The sequence below is a fragment of the Narcine bancroftii genome, chromosome 5 (assembly GCF_036971445.1).
Source record: "Narcine bancroftii isolate sNarBan1 chromosome 5, sNarBan1.hap1, whole genome shotgun sequence".
NCBI lineage: Eukaryota > Metazoa > Chordata > Chondrichthyes > Torpediniformes > Narcinidae > Narcine > Narcine bancroftii.
The window spans coordinates 100,124,380-100,148,864 of record NC_091473.1 but is presented as its reverse complement, the minus strand read 5'-3'; the positions used below and the strand labels follow the sequence as shown (position 1 = coordinate 100,148,864).

Below are 24,485 nucleotides of genomic sequence, written 5' to 3'. Positions count from 1 at the left end.
ATTTATCCTCAGTGAATTGGCAACCTGTAATAACTGCTGTATATATCATTTTTGTTCTTTACCTTTACTTGCCCTTTCTACTCCAGTTTCTTTCTATATAAGTATACACAATGCAGATAGATTTATTAGGTGAAAACGTATGCCACCATAATAATGGATAGGTCTGCTAGTTCTAGGTTGCCAAAAGGTACAAGTATTGAGCTTAATGATATTGCTGACAGGAGGGATGTGGGGCATCCAAAGTTCATATCTGATAGTTGTGCAGACACAGAGTTGTACACTGGCTTGTACTCCTGTTACTGGGCTTGTGAGGGAGGATCCCCACCCTTCCACGCTTGGTCGCGATGTTGATGCCATTCACCATCTCACTAGCACGTTAGGGCTGTTAGGTGCTCGAATTAGTAAATCCATTGTTGTAAATCTGATGTCAGCACAGGAATAGTGACGACCAGGCTACCTCAGCCACCCAAAACACACCCTGTGTTTTTGACAGACAGGACCTTCCACATGTGACAGTCCATGTTAAACCTGATAAAGAACCCCATACTTTCAGAGATGACAATATTGGCAAGCAATCAGTCCAGGACTGGATTGACATGACTAAAACCCATCTCAGAAAGCAAAAGATTTCTGTGTATGACCAAGCAGTAGAAATTATGAGCCATTTGTTGGACAAGGCCAGAGACATTGTGAAGATTGCCTTGCGTAGTGATCCTGTGGTTGATGTTAAGCAGAATCCTGAACTAATATGCGATGTTCTCCTCCAATACTTCGGTGATGCTCCCTCATGTCTCCCTCTCACAGTCTTTTATGGTACAAGCACAGAGAAAACCTAGTCAACTACTGGATAAGACTGAACAAGGCAGTGGACCAGGCTCTTGATGGCCTGAGCAAACAAGGAAAGCGAATGGAGAACATAAATGATGAAGTGGCATTCATGTTGCCCTGACCCATTAAAGTATAAGCCAATTCATGAGTGAACCTCAAATGATGTTCAGCTGAGGAAAGTTGAGGGCTAGTGGCAGAACCACTGGAGTCGCAGATAAAAAGCCACACCACCACTGTCATCTCTGAGCAGCCCATTCTACCATCATCAAGCCTGGCAGTGTCTGAGAAGTGCCACACTCTGAGTCCCTCACCTTCCTCTCTCCAAGGCCAGCATCATGTGCAACGCTCCTTGCCCTGTCATACAGCTGTCCCAGTTCAAGGTGAAGACCAACGTGCTCCAAACTATGCCTCTGTACAGCTGTGGCACAAAATCTCCAACAGTCAGAGGAGAGGGTTCTCACTTGTATAGTCGACATGTTTCAGGAGATGATGAAGAAAATGCAACATTGTGAAACTTCTCATTCGATTTGAGGTGGGAGGTTCCAGTGTACCTCTCGTGACAGATGATCTAGAGAAGCTGTTTGTAAGGTCTGTAATGACCCAAGCCACACCATCCTTTCACACTACATGTCTGAATGATTGTGTTTTGCCTGCCTCAGCCCAGGCCACACCAGATTGAATTCCTTGCTAATAACTCCACCCAATCCCAGTTTGACGGAAACTAGTTGACCTGTATTTGGAGGGAGGCTGTATAGGTAGGTCACACCAGACTCCCAAACTGACAACATCTGATGCTGAGAGAGTTTACACATCTGTGAAAGACTCATGTAATGACTGAAGTTTTTGTTTATCAGAATATACACAAAGTCGGTAGTAGTGAGAGTCTTTTCTACACACCTGTGGTAATGGGTGGGACAGTGAAAATGGGCAGAATGTTTGATCATGGCTCAATGGCCTGTAGCATCAGTGCCACAGCTGAGATGATACTGAGAAAGGCTGGGGTGATAAACTGACCAAACGCAGATTGATGTGAATGTTGTCTTTGTTAGATGTGGTGGACTTTGTGTTAAGCCAAAGAGTGCATTTGATGTGGAGATGGAATTATATGGCTGTAAGATATTTGTCCCTACATTAGTTGTTCTGGGACCACATGATGAATTGATACTAGGGACCAATGTTATCAAACACATCCTGCATCAGTCCAACCTATGAGAGCCCTATTGAAAGACAGCATCTGGCCCCTGCCCAACCAGAGATCCTGAAACCGAACATTTCCTTTCTATGCTCCCTGGTCTGAGCCCCTGGAAAGGTAAAGATATTCCTGACAAGATCAATAGAGTTAGGTGTTACTCAGGTATCTGCCTCAAGTCTGGCTGTGAATATCTCATCTGGGGAAAAATTGCTCAAACACACCATTGTTTCCTCAGGCAGCACTAACATGACAAGAGTCCTGCTCAGCTCCCAGAGATGTTTTGGTCGAAAAAATTGTAACTCCATTGTGGGGGAACAGGTGGGTCCCATTGAAGCTCATCAATACTTCTGACAGGTTGGTCCTGTTGAGGCACAATGCAAGCTGGCTGATGTCTACTCCTGTGTAGCATTTGAGGACATGGATGTTGCTGAGCATTCAGAGTTTCCCTTGGTCAGCTGCAGCCAATCAGCTGTGTCCCCCAATGCTGATGTAATTTCTGCAAAAGACAAGCTCAGATCAGTTGGGCTCAGTGCCAGTGTCATGTGAAGTATCAATGGACTGTCAGAGAAGGATGGCTGTCCTTGTTTTACAGTATGAGGACATATTTTCACCCGTCATCTCAACTGTGGGGAGGGGAAGGGCTTTATGCACCGCATATACCTGTCAGACAGCAGCCCACTGTGTGGCAATTGGTGAAGAGTGATGTGTTGCAGGGGTCGGTGCTGGGCCTGCAATTGATCATGATATACATAAATGATCTGGAAGAGGGGACAGGATATAGTTTGCTGATAACACTAAATTAGTGGAATGCAAATTGTGCAGAAGATAGGAAGAGTCTGCAGAGAGTTATAAATAGGTTAAGTACATGGGCAAAGCCAGATAGAGTACAATGTGGCAAATGTGAGATTATCCACACTGGAAGGAAAATGGAAGATCAGAATGTTATTTAAATGGCAAGTGATTGGAGCATGCTGCCATACAGTTGGGAGTGCTTGTGCATGAATTGTAAAGCGTTGGTTTGCAGATGCAGCAGGCTATCAAGATGGCAAGTGGAATGTTGGCCTTAATTGCTGGAGGCAGGCTATGTATAAGATTCTGGTGAGGCCATGTCTGGAGTACTGCATGTATTCTGGTCTCCTTTCTTGAGGAGCACTGGCTTTGGAGGTGGTGCATAGGAGGTTCACCTGGTTGATTCCAGAGATGAAGGGGTTAGCCTATGAAGAGAGATTGAGTTGTCTGGGACTATACTCTCTGGAATTTAGAAGAATGAAAGGGAATCTTATAGAAACAAACAAAATATTGAAAGACATCGATAAATAGAGAGGTAAGTTGTTTCCATTCGTAAGGGAAACCAGAACTAGGGATCATTTGCTCAAAATTCATGGTAGTAGATTTATGACAGAGATGAGGAGGAACTGCTTTTTTCAGAGGGTGGTGAATTTATAAAGTTTGCTGCTCATTGAAGCAGTGGCAGCTACCTCATTAGATCTATTTAAGACAATGTTGGATAGATTTTTACATAGTAAGGGAATTAAGGGATATGGGGAAAAGGCAGGTAGGTGGAGATGAGCCATGATCACATTGAGTGATGGTCAATCTTGACACGCTGGATGGCCTACTCCTGCTCCTATTTCTTATGTTGTTATGTTTATAAGTGTTGGCGAGGCTCTCAGAAATTGCACTGGGGAAGCCCACCTCCTTTGAAAAATCTTTAACAAACCTTAGCAAATGATAAAACTCCGCATTGAACTTTGTTGACAAAGTGTCAAAACTTTTCAATATTTTGAACATTTGCAAAATACATCAAAGGAAATAAAAAAGTAATAATTCATAATTTTATTATCAATAATTTCTAAAAATAAAAAGTAAAATCAGTCAAAAATGCAAAAAAAAACCAAAAACAAGCAAAAAACAAGTATTTTTTCACCCTTAACCACACAATCTCCACCAAAATTAATGCAGTCATGTGTTCTGCACCACTTCTAATCTGATACAAAATCATTGAAATTCATACCTTGATGAAGAGCTCAGATGCAAAACATTGCATATCCTTTTGAGGCTGTGTGACCTGTTGAGTTTTTCTAGCACTTGTGCACAAAACCTGACAGTTAATTTTACATAAATGTTAAGGCATCTCAGCAAGATCACACTCTACCACTTGGTGAGTCCAGTCTTGTGGTGATACACCACTGCATACATTTATTTGGTTGCTGGCACAGTATATATGTTTGGTTCATATGTATGGCTGGCCTGCCTTCCCTTGGCAACTCCATCCCCTGGAATCCCCTCATAAGGCAGTTAAACTAAATCCTTCTCTCAGTATTGTGACAGAATATGTTGTGCTTTATATTGTATATAGATATGATTTTGGAAAATAAAGTATGGCAGGTTTTTTTAAGTAGAGGTCACATACGAACACTTCAAAACAGTTCTCATTTAAAATACTGGAGCTCTGCTCTTGCTAGACAGGCCAACTCTGAATACCTTTGCAAAAGCTTTGGGGAATGCCCAAGGTACTTCACTAATGGATTGTTATTTTGAAAAGCAACAAATGAAAGAACGCAGAGGATTAGGTTCGGTCTGTATGAGTGGACGTTGCTGTTCTAAGAGGGTCGTGTGATTTTGAAAGCAGAGAGAGTCAAACAGGCTTTTCAGAGAGAGAAAGAGAGAGAGAGAGAGAGAGAGAGAATTCAGTTCTGCAGTTCCACAGTCAGCAGTAGCTGGGACTGGAACAGGACAAGCTGGAAAGCTTGTGGAAAACCCCATTTTGAAGACTGGCTGTGAGTGCTTATTTCAGCCTGGCCAAAGACCTTGTGATCTATACAAGAGGAGAGGACTGGCTACCTAATGATTCACTTGAAATAAGAGAAACAAAAAGAAACTCTGTGGTGACTTGAAAGAAAGAGGTTATGATCTGGAAAACCCTGATGGGGCAAGTTTCTTCAGCAAGACACTGAAGTGGCTGATTAAAAGGGATCAATGTGTCCAGGAACAACAAATCTCTCTCTGAAAACCAACAAGAACCTTCCTGAGCGGTAACCATTTACCTTTCAAACACTAAAGCCTAGTGAACTTCATAAATGTTAAATTCTGTGCACAGTATAAGAATTGCCTACAACCAGTGAACTTGGAGGAATGAAAAGAGAGATTAGACTGTGAACCAAAGAACTTTTCTGAACTTACACACAAATTACATACACGTGCGCTTAGAATTAGAAGGGGGTTAAGTTAGGTTAGTTAAGTTAATAGTATAAGTTAAAGTTTGACCCTGTTTTCATGTTTAAAGATAATTAAAAGCAACTTTTAATAAAGTAACCATTTGTCTTGGTGAATATCTATTGCTGCTGGGTTTTTGGGTCCTCTGGGCTTGTAACACCTTAAGTCCTGGGATCAGGCCAGAACAGGAGTATGGTCCAAGTCTTATGTTATTGAAAGCCTCTCATCCTACAACTCTAGTCTTTTGTTATTATTGATAGTGTATCAAGGATACCAAAAGATATTACAGACTGTTATTGAGTCATTTAGGTCTGTTTTGGTTCACTTGACATGGAAATCAAGTCCAATGTTTGGATCTACAGTATCTGCAAATCCCTGCCAGAGGAGAAACACTTCATTCATCCCAACATGTTCTATTCCACCCCATCAATAAATGTTTCCTCTTTCACTTATCTAGTTCCAACTGTGGTACAGTTCTGTAGGTGAGGGCAGCATTCTGAGACCCCAATGATCAATTTTGTAAAGGAACCTAGACAGCAAGTGTTTCTAGAATTTAGGTGATAATCTGATTGATTGTGATTTTGTCTCCAACCAAAAACATTACTGGTAGAAATTTTTGTCAACCTTTAGCTTTCTTACCCATTTCTCATTTGTAGTCAATAAGTTTGTAAGAACGTAAGCATAAATTGAGCTGAGATGAATCATATTATTGAACAGCTCTCCTGTAAATGCATTGTGTGATCTTACACTGACCTATAGTAACCAGAAGTGATTCAAATTCAATTCCTGATACTTGTTATGAGAACTGATATATTTTGAGTGGATGATATTACAATGACCTCAGATTTTCAATCTCCCCATGCACTGAGAGCTGATCAATGATTAGAAGTGAGGATTTTACCATATTCTATCTGAAAAGAGGAAAGAAAATTAAAAGAAAGGTGTAGACGTGGTAAGTTTGAAATAAAAGCAGTAAATGTTTGGAATATTAAATAGGTCAGGAAAAAGAAGCAGGATTAACGTTTCATATTGAAGACCCTTCAGATCCATTGTCAGGTCTGTGAAAGAGAGATTAATAAAAGGCAATTGAAAAAAGGTAAAGAGTGCAATGTAGGTTCTTATTTCATCTGCTGATGTGTTTCATTTCTAGGTTTACTCGTGAAAAGTTGGATGACATTCCAGAGATCTGTTATCTGGAAGTGAATTACATTTTTATAAGAATACTAACAGTAGAGGTGAAAGAAAGGCATTTATATATCATGTTATGAGATTGCTGACAAGCTTCACAAAGTGCAGCAGTTTGACAAATTACTTTGAAGTTGGGTTCCTGTTGTCAGTATGGTTAATCAGATTATTAACAACAATACTTTACATGGTAAATGGCCAGATGATTTGTTTCTGGTCTTATTCGACTGAGAGAGGATGATTGATTAATTTTTACCGCATTGTTCATCACGTTAAGAGGTCTTATTATCCACTTTAATTGCAGACAATCTCCAGGAATTCATGTTTGTTTATCCACCAGCATCTGTCAAACATAACAACGCCAAGTTCTGAAATGGGTTTAGCATTCACAATGTTAACATTTAGGTGGTAAAGAAAAAATTCTGGGGAGAAGGATTTATTTGAACAGGGTACTTGAATTGTACTTCATTAATAGCTCATCCAAAAATGTATCATGTCAAGTCTATATAGAAACTTTCAAGGAAATAAGCCACAAAGTGAAAATCCAACTAATAGTGAAGCTGACGTTTTAAAATCTTACACACTTTTGATCATTTCAATTCTTTATTCCAACTGTTAAAATGTATTCAGAAATTACAAATATGTCATAATTTCCTTAGCTACACGGATTTGCAGGTCTACCTTGACTTTTCAGCAAAATAAGAATAACCAAACAACAGGTCCCTCTATGAAATGGACTCAAACCAAAAATTTGTTAAAAATCTCTTTCCAATATTTTTTATTGAGATATATCTATCTACCTATCTATATATTCATACATCAGTAATAACAAGAATATATATCTAACAAAGTAAAAGAATACCTGTAAACAACCCATAAAAGAGAAAAAACTAATTGTATATAAAACAAAAACTATTTTAATAATCTAACCCTTCCCTTGTGAAGTTATGAATAAATATATATGTTCCATTAATCCATGAAAGAAAAGACAACCAAACCATAAAATGGGATCCAATAGTCTTATAAATTCTGAAAATAATTAAGGAAAGGACCCTATAAATTTAGAAAATTAAGGTTCATTGCATTAGACAAATTCCCCCCCCCCGCCCCCCCGCCGAGTCAAGCATGCCATTACATCAGATAACCATTGAGTATATGCAGGAGGGACACCATTCTTCCATCTCATAAGTATAGCTCTTCTAGCAGTAAGGAGAGCAAAGGCATGGGATTAGTCCAGACAAATTTAAATCAGCTGACTTACTTATTCCAAATATGGCAAGAAATGGATTTGGAACCAAATTAACATTAGGAACTAAACAAAAGGTACAGAATAATTTCCCAATAATTGGAAAGTGAGGAACATGATCAAAACAATGAAATAATGAATCTTCTTCAGTCTTGCATCTATCACATTTTGATGAGAAATTAGAATAAAATTTAGCCAATGGAACTTTGGAAAAAGCTTTAAATTGTATTAATGAATGTCAGATGAATTCTTCAAAAAATTCTTGTTGAAAACCTTCCTCCCATTGTTTCTTAGTCTTGTCCAGGGAATTACCACTAGACATCAATAATAACTCCAAAAGAACTGATAACAGCTTTTTAGTATTCAGTTTAAGATAATAAATCTTTTCTACATCTTTAATTCCAAATCTTGAAGGGATTTTAATACCCAGGAATTTAAAAAGCTCCTAATCTGTAAATAGCTAAAACAATTATGTTTAGTTATTTTGAATTTAGAAGGTAATTGTTCAAAAGAGGCCAAATTTTTGACAATAAAGAGATCTTGGAAAGATTGGATACCAAACTCTGACCATTGGCAAAAACCAAAATCTAGTACAAAGGTAAAAAAGGAATTAGCTAAAAGAGGACTGATTAATAAAAATCTATGGCATCCAAAATGTTTTCTAAATTGAAACCAAATCCTCAATGTATGTTTAACAACAGAATTATCAGTTAATTTAGAAGAAGAAAAGGGTAATGGCGCTCCAACTATCAAAAGGAGGGAAAATTTCTTGGTATAATCAATTAGAAATCTCAACAACTGGAGTAAAGTTTTGCAAACAAAATATGACTATGGTAATAAAAGTAAATCCAATGCGATAAACCCAGAAACATGCTTATATTTTTTTAAATAATTCAAGCCTTAATGTGACAAACATGGCTAATTAGAATCTACTACATGCATTTAGCAAAAATAATAAACCTTTGGAAGAAGTGAAAAACATTTTGCTGTTCCTTTTACTTTTTAAAAAATATCACAAAATACCCTGCATCTCCACCGTATGCTGTGAATTATTTAAAAAGATGGCAACTTCTATTTACTGCAAAAAAAAGCTGATATCTTTATAAAGTTCTCAAATATCACATGTTTCAACCACTCCCCTCACAGCCCAATACATTTTGACTTCTTCTAAGGCCTCCCTCTTTCTAGTGTTCCAAGGCAAACCTCATCTCCCTCATCAGTTTAGTCAATGGCTACTGGGCTGCTTTGTCCAACTTTGCTGTGTCAATTTCAAGGAAGAGTTATGTCAGATATTGCAAAAAAAAGTATGGCCCTGGTGTGTACTTCGATCTCATCCTATTTTCAACCTTGTCAATTTAATTGGAGCCATGACAAAAACATTACCGTATGTTGACTCCATATTTGCTTCTTTCTCTATGCAAATACATTATGGTATTTATCTCAGATTTTCTCCACTGCTAAGGCTTCTTCCCTTTGACTTACTTTCTGTTTGGTAAATATTAACTATTTTCTCTCAGCAGCTCTTAACACTTCATGTTTTTTTAAAAAAATGTTATTTCCATAACTGTTAAAATTGACCACGCTTCTTCAATAGATCTGAACAGGAAAATGTCTGTTTTTCAAAGGAAAGAAAACAATGAGTATATTACATACATTGTGAGTATCTGAAGAGCTGAAAACTGGAGAAAGCATTCATTGTCAGTTGTGGCATTTTCTTTTTGTTCAAACTTTATTTAAAAGATAATAACAAAAACATAACATACAATCAAATGACGATCAGAAATTAATTTTACAGAAATATAATAGAAAAATAACAAAATGAAAAAAAAACAAAGACCATAGAAACATAAAAACCCCACCCCATCAGCCAGCTCCCTTAGGGGGAGCCAAAGATATTTAAAAATATTATAAGTATTAGTAACAATTCAAAATATATCTAAATGCAAATACTCCAAGTAAGGAGACCATTTATCAGCAAAAAAAATTATAATGTAAATTATAAGTAATTTTTTCCATAACAATACAAGCTTTCAATTCATTATGCCAATGTGCTATATTAATCTCTATATTATCCTTCCAAGTACTAGCTACACATTTACGTGCTACTGATAACACTAAACGTACAAAAGCAATTTGAAATTTATCTAACCCCAGTCCCCTCAAAGAAACCATATCACACAACAACAAAAAAATCAATGGATCTAATGGTAATTTAATTTTATATATTTTTTCCAAAACTACCTTAATTCCTTCCCAAAATGGTTGTACTTTAATACAAGGCCAAACAGCATGTAAAAAAGTTTCAGTACATAAGCCACATCTAAAACAAGAATCCAAATTACTAAATCCATATATTTTCAATTTCTCCGGAGTCAGATATAATTGATGCAAAAATTATAATTAACCATTCTATATCTTACATTAGTCAATTTAGTTACACTATCATGATACATATCTGCCCAATCATCTTCAGGGAAAATAAACGCTAAATCTCTTTCCTATTTAAGTTTAGATTTTTCCCAGTCTGGTTTATCCATATTATCCTATAACAACTGATACATAACCAAAACGTAACCCTTCTTTGGTATAGAAGAAATCAAAGATTCAAATCTCGTCAATATAGGTAAACTCATCTTTCTACCATAATTATATTTTACCAACGCTCTGAGTTGATAATACACAAAGAATTTACAGATATATCAAATCGTTCCCTCAATCGATTAAAAGAAAGAAACTGTCCTTCTTCAAAACAGTCTTGTATTGTCTTTATACCCTTAGAATCCCAACCCTTTAAATGATTATTAAACATTGAAAAAGGAATAAGCTGATTATTATATAATGGAGTTAAAATTGATAATTTACCTTTTGATCCTAAGACCATATTTCTTTTAGTCCAGATCCTTAACAAATGTTTCGATACCAGCATATTACATTCCCGCAACAGATTTAAATTCCAACAAAATGTAAATTGATGTACCTGAACTTCAGAAATACAAGCCATTTCCACTCTAGCCCAGCTAAGAGGTTGATCCAAGTCCATCAATCTACTAATAAATTTCAACTGAGCTGTTTCATAATAATTTTGAAAATGTGGTAACTGAAGTTACCATCTAAGTTTATGCAATGCCACTCGAGCTAATTTACCTTTCCATAAAAACTCCTGCACTGCTCTATTCAAATCCTGAAAAAACCCGTTGAATGTGAACATGGTATTGACTGAAATAAATATTGAATTTGGGGGAAAATATTCATTTCAATACAATTGACCCAACTAATCAAAGTTAATGGAAGATCTTTTCATTTAATCAAATCCGCTTTTATCCTTTTTTAATACAGGAACATAATTTGACTGATACAATGAGTGTTAATTAGCATCTACAATCACACCCAAATATTTAATGTTATCTGTCCACTTTAATTTTATAATATTTTTAAATTCAAAATAATCACCTACTCCAACTGGTAAAATTTCACTCTTATCCCAATTAACTCTGTATCCAGATAATTCTCCAAATTTCATCAGTCTTGCAACTGCTTCATCAACTGTTCCAGTTCTGTCAAATATATCAAAACATCATCTGCAAAGAAATTAATCTTATATTCTTCATTCATAACCTTCAGCCCTCTAATCTCATCATTCTGCCTAATAGTCTGAGCCAACAGTTCAATAGCCAATGCAAACAAGGCTGGTGACAATGGGAAGCCCTGACGAGTTGAATGAGTCAACTTAAATGGTAAAGAAACCTGAAAATTTGTCACTACCCTAGCAATCAGGATTGCATATAAAGCTTTAACCCAACCAATAAAAAAGGGCCAAATTTAAACTTTTCTTACACCTTAAATAAGAAAATCCCATTCAACCCTATCAAAGGCCTTTTCTGCATCTAATGAAACCACCATAGGATGGTTGAGTGTTGTCGATATGCATTGACCAATGTAATCAATCGAAGAATATTATCTGATGCACTCCTATTCTTAATAAAACCTGTTTGGTCAGCATGTATCAACTTAGGTAGATACTTAGCAAGTCTATTAGCTAACACTTTTGCTATAATTTTATAATCTACATTTAATAGGGAAATAGGCCTATCTGAAGATATTTTTAATGGATCTCTATCTTTCTTTTGGAATAATAGTAATTAAAGCACTCAAACAATATTCTGGCAACACCTGATCTTCAGTAACTTGTAACACATCTCCAAATACAGTAGATAAATCGTCATTAAAAAATTTATAAAATTCCACAGAAAATCCGTCATCCCCTGAGGACTTTCCATTTGGCAATCCCTGTATGGCTTCCTTAATTTCAAAATTTGTAAAAGGAGATTCCAATTCCTGAACATCTTCCTCTCCTAATACCGGTAATGTTAATTTGGATAAGTAAGATTCAATAGAACCATTATCCTACTTCCCTTCAGAAGTATATAATTTTTGATAAAATGAATAAAACTGATCATTAATTTCCTGAGGTTTATAGGTAATTATTGAATTCTTTTTGACAGCATTAATAGTCCACGATACCTGTTCAGTTTTCAATTGCCATGCAAGTATCTTATGATCTCTCTCTCCCAGTTCATAATAATATTGTTTAGATCGATTAATTAAATGCTCAAATTGATAAGTTTGTAATGTATTGTAACGTAATTTCAACTTCGCTGATGCGGCCTTCTTGTCTTCTGTCACATCCATCTGAAAGTCTTTCTCTAACTCAGCAACCTGCTTCTCCAACATTAAACTTTCTGCCATATATTGTTTCTTAACTTTCATAAAATAACTGATAATCTGCCCTCTCAAATAAGATTTCAAGGCATCCCATAATACAAAATGACTATCCACAGAATTAACATTCTCAGTCAAAAATAAAGAAATCTGTTCTTTAACAAAGGTAACAAACTCTGTTTTTTTTTCAATAACATCACATTAAACCTCGATCTATAAGACAAATGTACTACTTCCGAATTTTCACAAGAAAAAAATATTAACAAATGGTCTGATATAACCCTACTTTTATATTTAGCTTGAAATATTATAACCATATAACCACTTACAGCACAGAACAGGCCAGTTCGGCCCTACTAGTCCATGCCGTAGCAAATCCCCACCCTCCTAGTCCCACTGACGAGCACCCGGTCCATACCCCTCTAGTCCCCTCCTATCCATGTAACGATCCAGTCTTTCTACCCTGTAAATGTACTGATACCAAGAAAAAAATCTATTCTAGAAAACAAATCATGTCATGAAGAGTAAAAAGAAAAATTTTTCTCTGTAGGATTGACCCTTCTCCAAATGTCAATCAAATTTAAATCTTTCTTCAACAGCAATTTGTGTCACCATCTTTGATTTCCTTATACTTTTTGGATTTCTATTCAATAAAGGGTCCAAAACACAATTAAAATCTCCCCCAACTAAAATATTTCCATTATCTTGAGTTAACAATAAAAAAGCTTTTGAAATAAATCATTCATCATCTACATTATATGCATAAAGATTAAGTAAAGTCCAAGATTCAGCAAAAATTTTACAGTTCACCCGTAAAACTCTCCCAGCATTTCCCTCTAATGATTCAAATTCAAATGGCAAATTCTTATGAAACAAAATTGCTACCCCTCTCACCTTAGAACTAAAAGAAGAAAAAAGCACATGACCAATCCAATCTCTCCTCAATTTCAAATGTTCTTTTTCAGTCAGATGTGTTTCTTGCAAAAAGACAATATCAATTTTCATTTTTGTAATATTAGCTAATACCCACTTTTGCTTAATTGGATTATTTAATCCCTGAAAATTAAAAGTTGCAAAATTCAAAGTAGACATTCTTACTAACTATTAATATATTTACACACTATAAAATAATGCCCTCCTTATAAATCTTCAAAATCACAACCCCCCTCTAATAAACACAAAAGTAAAAAAGGGAGAAAAAAAATTAAAAATATATTTTCCCCCTCAAAAAAAATCATCCCCCCCAAAAAAAAACACCCAAAGGTAGTAACACCCTAAAAATTTGAGTGTGGTAAACCCAGATGACTATCAAAGCTTTCAGTGCTGTCCGCCACCCCCCACCCCCCAGCCGGACTTATATACACTATTGAAATATACACAATCAAATATAATAGATACATTCAGCCCAATGATTTCAGACCCAATGATTGTTCCGGGTCCTCAATGTCAAGAAGACTGTGTTTCAACTCTTCTTTCTTTCCATTCTTTCCATTCTTACCATTCTTCCCATTCACATTCCCGTTTCCATTTACCTTCCTCTTAGGAGACGATGAAGAAGACCTACCATTTCTTCACAATTCTGGCAATGAATTAGCAAAAATCAAAGCATCATGATCATTTTCAAAAAAATTGGGATTGAAAACTTTCAACACCGCAGGATAACAAAAGGCAAACTTATAACCCTTCCGCCATAATACTTATTTAGCCAAATTAAATTTCTGACGTCTTCTCATAACCTTCTGGCTCAGATCATCATAAAAAAAAACTATTATTTTGAACCATCAACGAAGATTGACTTTGCCGTGCCTTCTGCACCACCATTCGTAAAATAATTTCTCTATCTTGATATTTCAAACAACGAATCAAAACCGCTCTCGGTGTTTGTCCTGGAAGTGGCTTCTTCCTCAACACCCTGTGAGCTCGATCCATTTCCAAACCTTCTGGAAAAAACTCCTTGTCCATTACTTCAGGAATCCTGTTCTTGAAGAATTTTATTGGTTCAGAGCCTTCGATATCCTCTGGAAGACCAACTATTTTCATGTTATTCCTCCGACTTTGATTTTCCAATGAATCAATCTTCTTCAGTAAATCCCTTTTTTGAATCCCCCAATCTACAAAAGAGTCCTCCACTTTTTCAATTTTTTTCCCTATTACGTTCCACTTGATTTCAACACTCAGAAAAAGCTGTTTCAATTTTTAAAAAATTATCTTGTACAATATCAACAGATTTTAAACATCTGTTAACATCACTTTTAACTACAGTCATCTGTTGCTTCATAGTTGTCATTTCCTCACACAAAGTACTCATTTTAGTTTTCACCTCCATAAATCCTTGTTTCATTTGAGTTGACATTTGTTTTGACATATTCTCCATTTGATAAGCAATCCCTTCCAAAACAGTGAACACAGAATCCAGTCCAGGTTCCATAACCATCTTTTGAGGCCTACCTTCTCTAACTTCAGACTCCTCCTCCTGGGTAAATTCCAACAAAGCAGGTTTCTTTTCTTCCTCAGATACAGTGGGTCCTCTTCCTGTGCGGCTGCAGGTCTGGATACCCGACAACAGCACGTCGACATTGTTGGGTTGCCACCGTTCTGGCTCCCCCACAGCCCACACTTTCTCCAGAAGCTCACGCACCCGCGAGGCACTGCACATGCCCGGCAAGACCGTTGAACACACAGGTGCGTCCCCCATCACTACCCTGCACGTCCCCAGCCCACCAGGCAGTATCGTGGACTTGTGGAGTCCTCTATCGGTCGGGCCACCCACGCGCCCAGCTTCACGGGCATGCGAATCGGCAACGGCCGAACTCACCAATAGGCCAGTGCCATCTTGCGGATGCAGGGTCATCGCCGACGTCATACTCAACCGGGCAGGAGTTCTTTGAGGTTTGGAGGTTCCCAACGACAACTCCGTGGATTCAGCTGTGCAGATAGGCCTCAGTTCTTCTACACTTTTATAAGGTAGTTTTTTCTGAAGTTGAGCTTTTGATTTCTTCACATTAGTAGCCATATTAAGTTACCTTTATTCAAAAGGCTGTAAATACTATTTTTAACCACTTTTGTAATTTTTAAAATCAGGCATTTAAAAATCTAGCTGGGGAAAGGTGGAACTGCACGTCTTTCTTCTATGCCATCTTACCACGGCCCCGCAGTGGTGGCACTTTCTGTGACTTTGGAAGGTCTTTGACCAGAATTCAGGCCATTCTGAAGCAGCCTTTATTAGTTCTCTTAATGTCAGCAGAGGGGAAAAGTAACAGATCAGAGCAATATGATCTTCATTCTGCTGTACTTAATCAATAATAATCATAAGTTGTACTTTTGATTCCAATTTATTTGATGAAGACTGGAAATGGACATGAATGATGGTTCGAGTATGCGCAAGCTTGATGCAAGGAAAAGGCTAAATGAACTAAAATAGATTGCGCAAGTAAGTGGCCTGTCGAATTTCACAATGGTTGCATTCTCATCTGCAAGTAATTATTATCACAATTGACCTCAGGGAAAAATTAATCTTGGCCTGATTAGCACCTAAAAATTGGAACTAATTAATGCAATTCCTTTTATTTGATGGATCTAGTTGTAGCGAATACTTTTCCAATTTAAGCTATACATTTAAGAGTACTTCATGTAAATAGAACAATGCACTGGAATGCAATAAATAATATAACAAAAGCCTCTAACCACAATTCAAAATATGCCTTAAAGGGAATATTCTTACCTCCTGCTGATTCAACATCATGAAGTAGTCATTTTAATTCAGTTGAGTGGATTCATTTAATTGCCAATTGTCAATGGGATGATCTATGAAATAAAGAAAAGCAGGCACATTTCAGAACTGTATGATCATTCACTTTGAAGCACCATGTGTCCAACTGCTGATTATTGTTCCCATGTCAGCTCCCCAACTGGAGCACTAGTTTTGAGATTGAATCCTGATGTTTGCTGGTAGCCGACTACATGGAAATCCTGATGAGAGACAACTGAGAAAATGCCAATAATATGGATCTATTATAGACTGCAAGTTCACCATAATTTATTTTTTTCTCTCTTCATTCTGTCAGATTTTCTCTTCACCCTTTCAAGGTCCTGATTTATGCAGACCTTCACTTTCAGGTACCCAATTAATGCTTCAATAGACTACACAATGGAGGCTGGTCAAGTACGTAATCTTGGAGCATAGAATCTATCATTGGGCCTTGCAGAAAAGAAAAAAAAATGCTTGGTTAGGTATTTTGCAAAAGTGTTCAATTTTGACCAACATTATATCTTTCCTTTTCCTCCCTCTTCCCAAAGTTAGTCCCATTTAAATGCATATTTCATTGGCTTTTGACAATGGAATCTGAACCACCACCTATACTCACTCCCTTTCTCGGTGCACCTTTCTGCACAATCGTTGGAAATACAGCACTACAGCTGGCTGCTACAAGCTGTGGCTCTGTGGAGCCGATAGCACAGGAGAGTTTATAGCTGCAGGTAGGTTAGCTCAGAAAGAACATGCTGTTCCCAAAAAGAACAACGCAAACCCAGTTAACACTGAGCTTTATTGGGCTCACATCCCTCCTTTTATTCTCAAGATGAGGGTTGTGGGCAAAGCCCCCTCAGTGCTGATTGGTGCATTTGCGATCCATTTTCCTTGATAGGCCAGTTAGGCTCCTTTAGTTGTGGCCAAATGGCGGGCAGCCCTGCGGCCTCGTGCAACCTACTGGATCGTAGCGTTCATCCTTCATTTTGTGAGGCATCCTTAGGGGGCTGCGAGTAGATGCCACAGGACCAAACCTTTTATTTCCTCCATACCTGCTCTCTGGGGCTTCAATTACTCTTTTCAAATGAAGCAGTAATTTATTTATGTTCTTTCCAATGTAATAAAGTGCACTCGATTCTCATTCTTTCCAATGAAGAAACCAAACCAATGTTTTGGAGAACACCTCAGTGAGCTTCAAATTGCCTGGCACTTTAATTCTGAATCCTGTTTGCACTCTGACCACTCTATCTTTGACCCCTTACTATGTTCCAAAAAATCACCACAGAAGGTTGAGAATACCACATTGCTCTCTGATTGCAGGCAGTCTCTGTGTTAAAAATGAGTTCCATTGCATAAGACTGTCTTTAATTCGAATTTGTATGTCAGTCGGAAGCAGATACATACGGTCCTTATTTTAGCATCAGTTAGTCAAATGTTTATCTAAGTATATAGTATATATAGTACATATTTTCCCTTTATATGTATATAAAACATTTCCCAATGTACTAAAACATCTTAAGCATAATAATATAATACATAATAATAATACAGTACTGTACGCAATAATAAAAGTAACTGCATAAAGTCATAAGACTGTAGTGTACTGGACGCGAGCGAGTGAACGGACTGGAGATACAGACTGTGAGTGTTGAAGTCGCAGCAGGAATGTTTATGTAAACTTCGCATGCTTGCTTTTCAGCGGTGTGGTCGGACCGCGTGCACGCTCTGCCACTTGTGTCACGCTGATGCATGCATGCATGTCAACTTCCACCGTGAAGCAGAAGAAATGGAAGAGCGTCGTCATCTCTGCCACGACTGCCCCACCGACCCCACAGAATAAGCGGGGCTGGTTCATCGCAGCAGAACTGTGCATTGCCACATACCCACCCCCCTCCCTTGGCATGTGAGAGGCCTGCCTCTGCATGGTGGCCACTGCACAGGGACCAACTGCATCTGGTCCATATGTGTTGGTTCCAGGCCGTCCACCATGAAGATCTTCTCTCTGTTGCCGACCTGCAAAGTGAAAGTGGAGGTGGTGCGATGGAGCACCTTGTAGGGTCCCTCGTAGGGAGTGGTGCCCTGTGGCACAAACACAAAAACACAAGTCATTAAATCTGAGGGCACACGGGTGGGGGCTTGCAGTGTCTGGTCAGGGCTGGTAGAGCCAGGGTACCCAGTTTTTGGCAGAGACATTGCAGGTCCCCACCAGGGTCCTGGGGCTGTTGTGTGGAGTGGGATAGGATCTGACCCAACACTGTGAGGATGTCTCCGTAGAGCAGTTCTGCAGGTGGAGGCCTGCAGGTCCTCTTTAGGTGCCATGTGGATGTTGAGGAGGACCCAGGGAAGCTCATCCACCCAGTTGGGGCCATCTAGGCATGCCATGAAGGAAGTCTTGAGGTGACAGTGGAACCTCTCAACTATACCATTGGATTGGTGGTGATATGTGGTGGTGTGGTGTAAGTCAGTGCCCAGGCATTTTGCAAGGTCAGACCACAGGGATGATGTGAATTGGGCCCCCTGGTCTGTGATGATGTGTGAAGGAATGCCAAAACGGGAGATTCAGGAGGAGAGGAATGCCCTGGCACATGACTGCGGCTTTGTCGGGGAGAGGAACTACCTCAAGCCATCTGGTGTGCTTGTTGACCATAGTGAGGAGGCACCTCTGCCCCTAGAGATGGGAAGGAGCCCAATGATGTCCACTTGGACATGTTGGAAATGGCGCGTGGTGAACTTGAAGTCCTGCACTGGTGGGCGGGTGTGGGTCTGGCTTTTTGCCAGTTGGCAGTCGGGGCATGCCCGTGTTCACTCTGACACATTTGCATAGGCCATGCCAGATGAATCTGGTTAAGACTGTGTGGACTGTGGTGTAGGTGGAGCGGTGAGACAAGCCATGTATTTGGTGTAACACCTCCTTGTGCCATTTTGCTGGGAACATCAGCCGAGGAATGTCAGTGGAGACGTTGCAGAGGATAATGGTCTTGCCGTCATTGAGGAGCATGTCTACCAGCTGGAGACTGGTCAGTGCTATGTGGTAACAGGCTGTGTCCAGGTCCGTCTCCTGTGCACAGGCCAACTCGTAGTAGTCGACACCCTGCGACAAGGGACAGATGGCCAACCTGGAGAGGGCATCTGCGACAAAGTTGCCCTTGCCCGAGAGGTGGTGTACATCGATGGTGAATTTGGAGATGTACGATAGGTGTCTCTGCTGCTGAGCCAACCAGGGGTCTGAGACTTTGGTGAAGACAAACATTAGCCATTTGTGGTCGGTTAAGACTGTTAGGTCTCTGCGCTCGAGGAAATAGTGGAAATGGTGTATGGCCAGATACAGGGTCAGGACCTTTTGCAGCACGAGAGACCATGGCTATGAGGAGGTTTTGTAAGGCCAGGTATTTATCCTCCTCTGATGGCACCTGCATGTGTTCGTCGATGCAGGCAGCAGTCTCCTGATCGAGGGAACTGACAATGTAGAAGTATCTGGTGCAGTCTGAGGAGATTTGCTTGAGCTGGAACTGGACCTCTGCCTGGCAGAACCAGGAGTGGGGCTGGTTGGTCCAGAATGTGGGTAGGTTGACCACTACAGTGCCGACCACTGCAGGATCCACTTGGCAAGAGTCTGCAGAACATGGAGACTCGTTGGGGGTCATCAAATGTAGCGTGCTGGATGCGAGCGAGTGAACAAACTGGAAACACTGACTGTGAACAGCAGTAATGTTTATTTAAACTTCATGCATTTGCTTTTCAGCGGAGTGGTCGGACTGCGTGAATGCTCTGCCGCTTGTGTCACGCTGATGCAAGCATGCACACCAACTTCCATCATGGAGCAGAAGAGATGGAAGAGCGTCACCATCTCTGCTGCAACTGTTCCACCGACTGCGCAGAATAAGCAGGGCTGGTTCACCGTGGCAGGTTTGTACATCACCAAACGATCATGATTAAAAGTTAACTGGCAGGGGGGAATTGGTGGTCAGGATGGCCAACCTCTCAGGTCGAGGCAATCCCATTGTACTTCAGGTGTGTGGACGCTTGCGATGTCCCTAAATGCCAGATACTCAACTGCAAAATTTGTGGTAGTGGAGGACTGCGTTAAAAATAAAATTAAAAAAAAGATAATTTTTAAAAAGTTAACACTTACAAGAGAAGATGGTGGAGAGATGGCTACAGTACAGGTACTTTCAATTTTGAATCTGAATCTATTTCCACACTTGAGATATGCAGTGTGCTACTCTCTCGCAGTGCTGGGCGATGGCAGAACCCCCCAAACCCACAACCCTCCTATATCTTCGCTCCTTCTGATCCACACCTGGCTCCTTCACTCGCTCCTTGCTCCTTCCTTCCTTCCTCCCTCCCTTCATCCATGGTGGCACAATCACACTTTAAGGCCTGGCTGCCATTTTGAAAAGCTGATAGAGGCCTTGCGCCGAGCTGTGATGGTACAATGGCACATGCTGCTTCTTCTTTTTCCCTCTCCCTCTGTCCCCTCTGCCAGGCTGCTCATCCTTCTTGCCCACCTGCTGCTTTGCCCAGGCCGTGTGTGGCGTAGCCTGACAGCGGATGCATGTCACCGGCCACCAGACGATCAGTGGGGCAGGAAGCCAATGGAAAATGAGCTCCACTCAAACCAGAAATAGACGTCATTCTCCTTCTGGCTGGCTTGTTGGTTCATAACTATGGATTGTTCATAAATCAGATGTTTTCAACCCAGAGACTGCCTGTACATACATTGCAGTCTTCAAACTCAATATTAAATTTAACAATTTCAGATGATGAGCCATTCCATTGTTGCTTCTGAATTAAAAACAAAAATGCTGGAAACACTCAGCAGGCCAAATGGTATTTGTGGAAACATAAACCTTTTCCAGCCTGAGACCTTTCATCAGAATTGAGAACGAGACCAGAAAGTTTAGTCCATGAACCAAAGAGAGCTGGGGGAGGATTGTGGGGGACATTGGCTGAATGTAATGTGCTGCTAATGGTATAAAATGTTTTGTAATGTTGTTTAATTTGGCCATCCTTTTTAAAATAGAATGAATGGCAAGCTCAAGGAACAGCACCTCATCTTCCATCTGAGGGCATTGGAACTATTGGAAGCCAGTATCAAATTCTCCAACTTTAGATAACCCACTCTTTCTTTTTGTTCGTATTAGGACTAGGAGGGGCTTGGAGAATTAAAATGCTCACTGCAGGCTTGGGATTATTGAATGGAAGTGTTTATATTTGATTTGCTCATACAGAGAAGACCACATTTTGAGAACTGAATTCAGTGCATTGAGCTGGAGGAAGTAAGAGTTCCATCTGGAAAAACATTTTGAGGACCTGGATGGGAGGGATAAGGCAAAAGAACACAAGTCCTATCTCCTGTATCTCCTGGATATGCAGAGGTTGCTTCCAAAAAGGGGGAGTGAATGGAAGAGTGAACTAATGCATCCCAAAGGGAAACTGTACTTTGCAATGCTCTAAGAACAAAAGGTGTGCGCAGAGATAGCTCATATTGGTGATGGTGGTGAATGAGATCTAAGTTTTACATTCAAGATCCAGGTTGAGGCCAAGGAGAATCCTATCCCTGATCTAGGTGGGATGAGCATGAGTGTGTGTGGAAGTGTGGGCAATGAAGCAGACTAGGCTGAGGGCTTCAATTGAAGCGGAAACCATACTTGAAGGAAATGTTGGGAGCAGTGGTATGGAATCTGGTGTTGTCAGAACAAGTGCCCCAGAGGCAGAGACACTGGAAGAATGGAAGTGGAGTGGGAGGAATTGGTAGGATGGTTGTGGGAGTTCATGAGTTTGTGGGGAGATGCAGCTTTTGAAAAAGTTTTAGTATTAGCATTTCACAGTTTATTTTGGATTCTGATTTTGAAGACTATCCAGACTAAACTCATTGGTTTGCAGTACTATTTAGACAGCTCTTTGAAGTATAACCATGATTTTAGTTTGCCTTAATGGCACCAGACAACATCATGAAGCTCACTTTCATATCTGCAAATTGTATCACTTTGAAAGTAATCAATATTTTAATTTCATTCCCCTGGGCAATGTATGATATGAGTCACCTTATGGTGTTTCTGGCATTTCCAGGCAACTATTTTGTTTGCACTGAGGGAATATGAAGTGAAAATAAATTATGGCATTAGTGAAAAGGCATTGACAAATTGCAGTGAAGCCGAAACATGTGCTTCTTTCACAGGGCGTGTATGCTGCATTTCATCAAGGTGAAAATTGCAATCGTGTTAATACCTCATAAGTTCCACATGAAAGCTCCACAATCCACAAAGATAACTTTGCAGAGAACAAGCTATATGCATCCGCACGTTTCCATTATTCCTAAGCTTCCACAGATAGCATGTCCCAGGAGTGTAAGAAATGTCCTATTCGATGCAATATTTGACCTTCCCAATCAACATTAAACATTAACTGTAGTTTTCAAGAGCAGGGTCCAAAATAAATTGAGAAATATAAACCAAATGCTAAAATCTTTTAAAAACCTGTGCCCACCACAAACATCAGATTTCTACTACTACCTGAATAAATCCTCCCACGCGATATCTTTCTTGAAGATGTGTTGAGGGATGTCTGTTTCCAGTGTATCTGTGAAAAATTCAGTGAGTTCCAGAAGTTGTAGCCCTTGGACAATCCTGCCTTTATGATTTTGGAAAGGTTGAGTGAATTTTAACATTCTGAATGGTTTTAATCACTTTAAATTATGTAATCCGAACATTTAAAATAACTTGTAGTTGGCAACTATATCATGAACATACTGTTGTAAGACTACCTTTCCAGGGTATTTGGACCTAGTACATTTCCCAAGTTGAAGGATCAGCCGTCTCTCTATTTTATAAGTAATGCAACTGTGACTAGATTTCTTTATCATCCACCCATGAGGTTCTGCCCTGTATCAAGATGAAAATGAAAGTCTTAATTTATTAATTTTTATTTTTGTTAAAAAATACAGAAAAGAAATCTGTATATTTGGTCAGGATTGCTTTCATATAGAAACATTTCTTCTGAAATATAGGTTTTATGGTGCTTTTTAAAGGAAAGTAGACTGTGTGGAACAAACAAATTCAACTATTCAGGTGCCAAAATAGGGATCTTCCTTCAATCACTTGTCAGTGTGCTGATTCATGTTAGAGAGATTTGAAAATGCTACTAACAGACAGTATCAGATGCACACAACATGCTCTTTCTGATGAAGGAATGTCCATAGAGGGCTCAAGCTGGAAGGCTTGTGGGCAAATAAGCAAGCACTTGTCGAGTGTGACAGGTGGGGACTAATCATACACAGCACAGTTGGGAAACTTGATAAGCAAATTCCACTTCTTTCACTTTTGTTGACCTTTCCAACATGACACATCAAAACTGTCACTTTAAAAACACGTCAGATGCAGCCAAAATATTCTGGAGATAGATTGAATAGCAGTGTACTCCCACATATCATTCTCAGATGGAAATGTCACTGGCATCAACTTTTCTCTTCTTCAGAGCTTCTGTGATGCCAAATCCAACCCAAGTCAAAAATAAAATTCCATAGTGAACCGGAATATTTTGACAGCCAAATCTTCCTGGTATCCATGTATACACAGCTGCAGGGTTGAAGTTTAGAGAAGTTACTGGTTGCTAATGTGTATTTCCGTTTCCAAGCACTGTCAGATTATTTTTTTCTCCCCAATTTTATTTTCTCTTGTGAAAGAGCTGTTTGATGCTGGATTGACACATTTCCAAAATCCTCACTGAAGTTACAATGTTTTGTAGGGGAGGTGATAATTGATCATTGACATACATGAGACAACACAACATCCTGTCTTCAATCAATGTCTATGAATGAAAAATTTCCAATGTTGAGCTCTGGATAGTTAATAGAACAAGTAGTTAACTTTCCTCTCCTTGCTCAGCCCTCAAACCATGGACACCAGTGGTAGTCATCTGCTGGAAATAATAAGCCAGGTAGTGAATGCATTCACTCAACAAAAAAACGAGTAACACTCTTAACTAATTGAACAATTAATTTGGAATACTTTTGGCTTTGTTCAAATGATAAAAATCAAAATTATTTGATTTGTAGAAAACTGGGATAAAGTTTCTGTTTTCTTCATTTGAGGAATTTGGAGGGAAACCTGATATTTTTGGTCAGATCCCATTCCCATTTACAGTGTTTCCATAAATTCTAATAGCAGAAATGTGAGTGAATCTCCTTTGTTGTGCAATGGGAATGAGGTCAGATTGAAAATCCGGCTCTGTCTTTGAGGAGGTTGTACTTTCTCCCCATGTCCACATGGGTTACGCCTGGGTATTATGGCTTCTTTCCACATTCCAAAGACATACAGGGTCACATTGCACATCAAATGTCATCATAAGGTGTA

At 39.2% G+C, this 24,485-nt stretch overlaps 1 long non-coding RNA gene and 1 pseudogene across 1 annotated transcript; one reads left to right on the top strand and one right to left on the bottom strand.

Annotated features, from left to right (window-relative positions):
- Positions 1–2,244: 2,244 nt before the first annotated feature.
- On the bottom strand, positions 2,245–16,192 carry LOC138762760 (uncharacterized). The gene is made up of 3 exons (XR_011357124.1): positions 16,108–16,192; positions 6,678–6,764; positions 2,245–2,516 (listed from the first exon to the last, which is right to left on the bottom strand). It is a non-coding gene; the product is annotated as an uncharacterized lncRNA (long non-coding RNA).
- A 3,874-nt stretch (positions 16,193–20,066) lies between these two features.
- On the top strand, positions 20,067–20,214 carry LOC138765563 (U1 spliceosomal RNA; annotated as a pseudogene).
- The last annotated feature ends 4,271 nt before the right edge of the window (positions 20,215–24,485 follow it).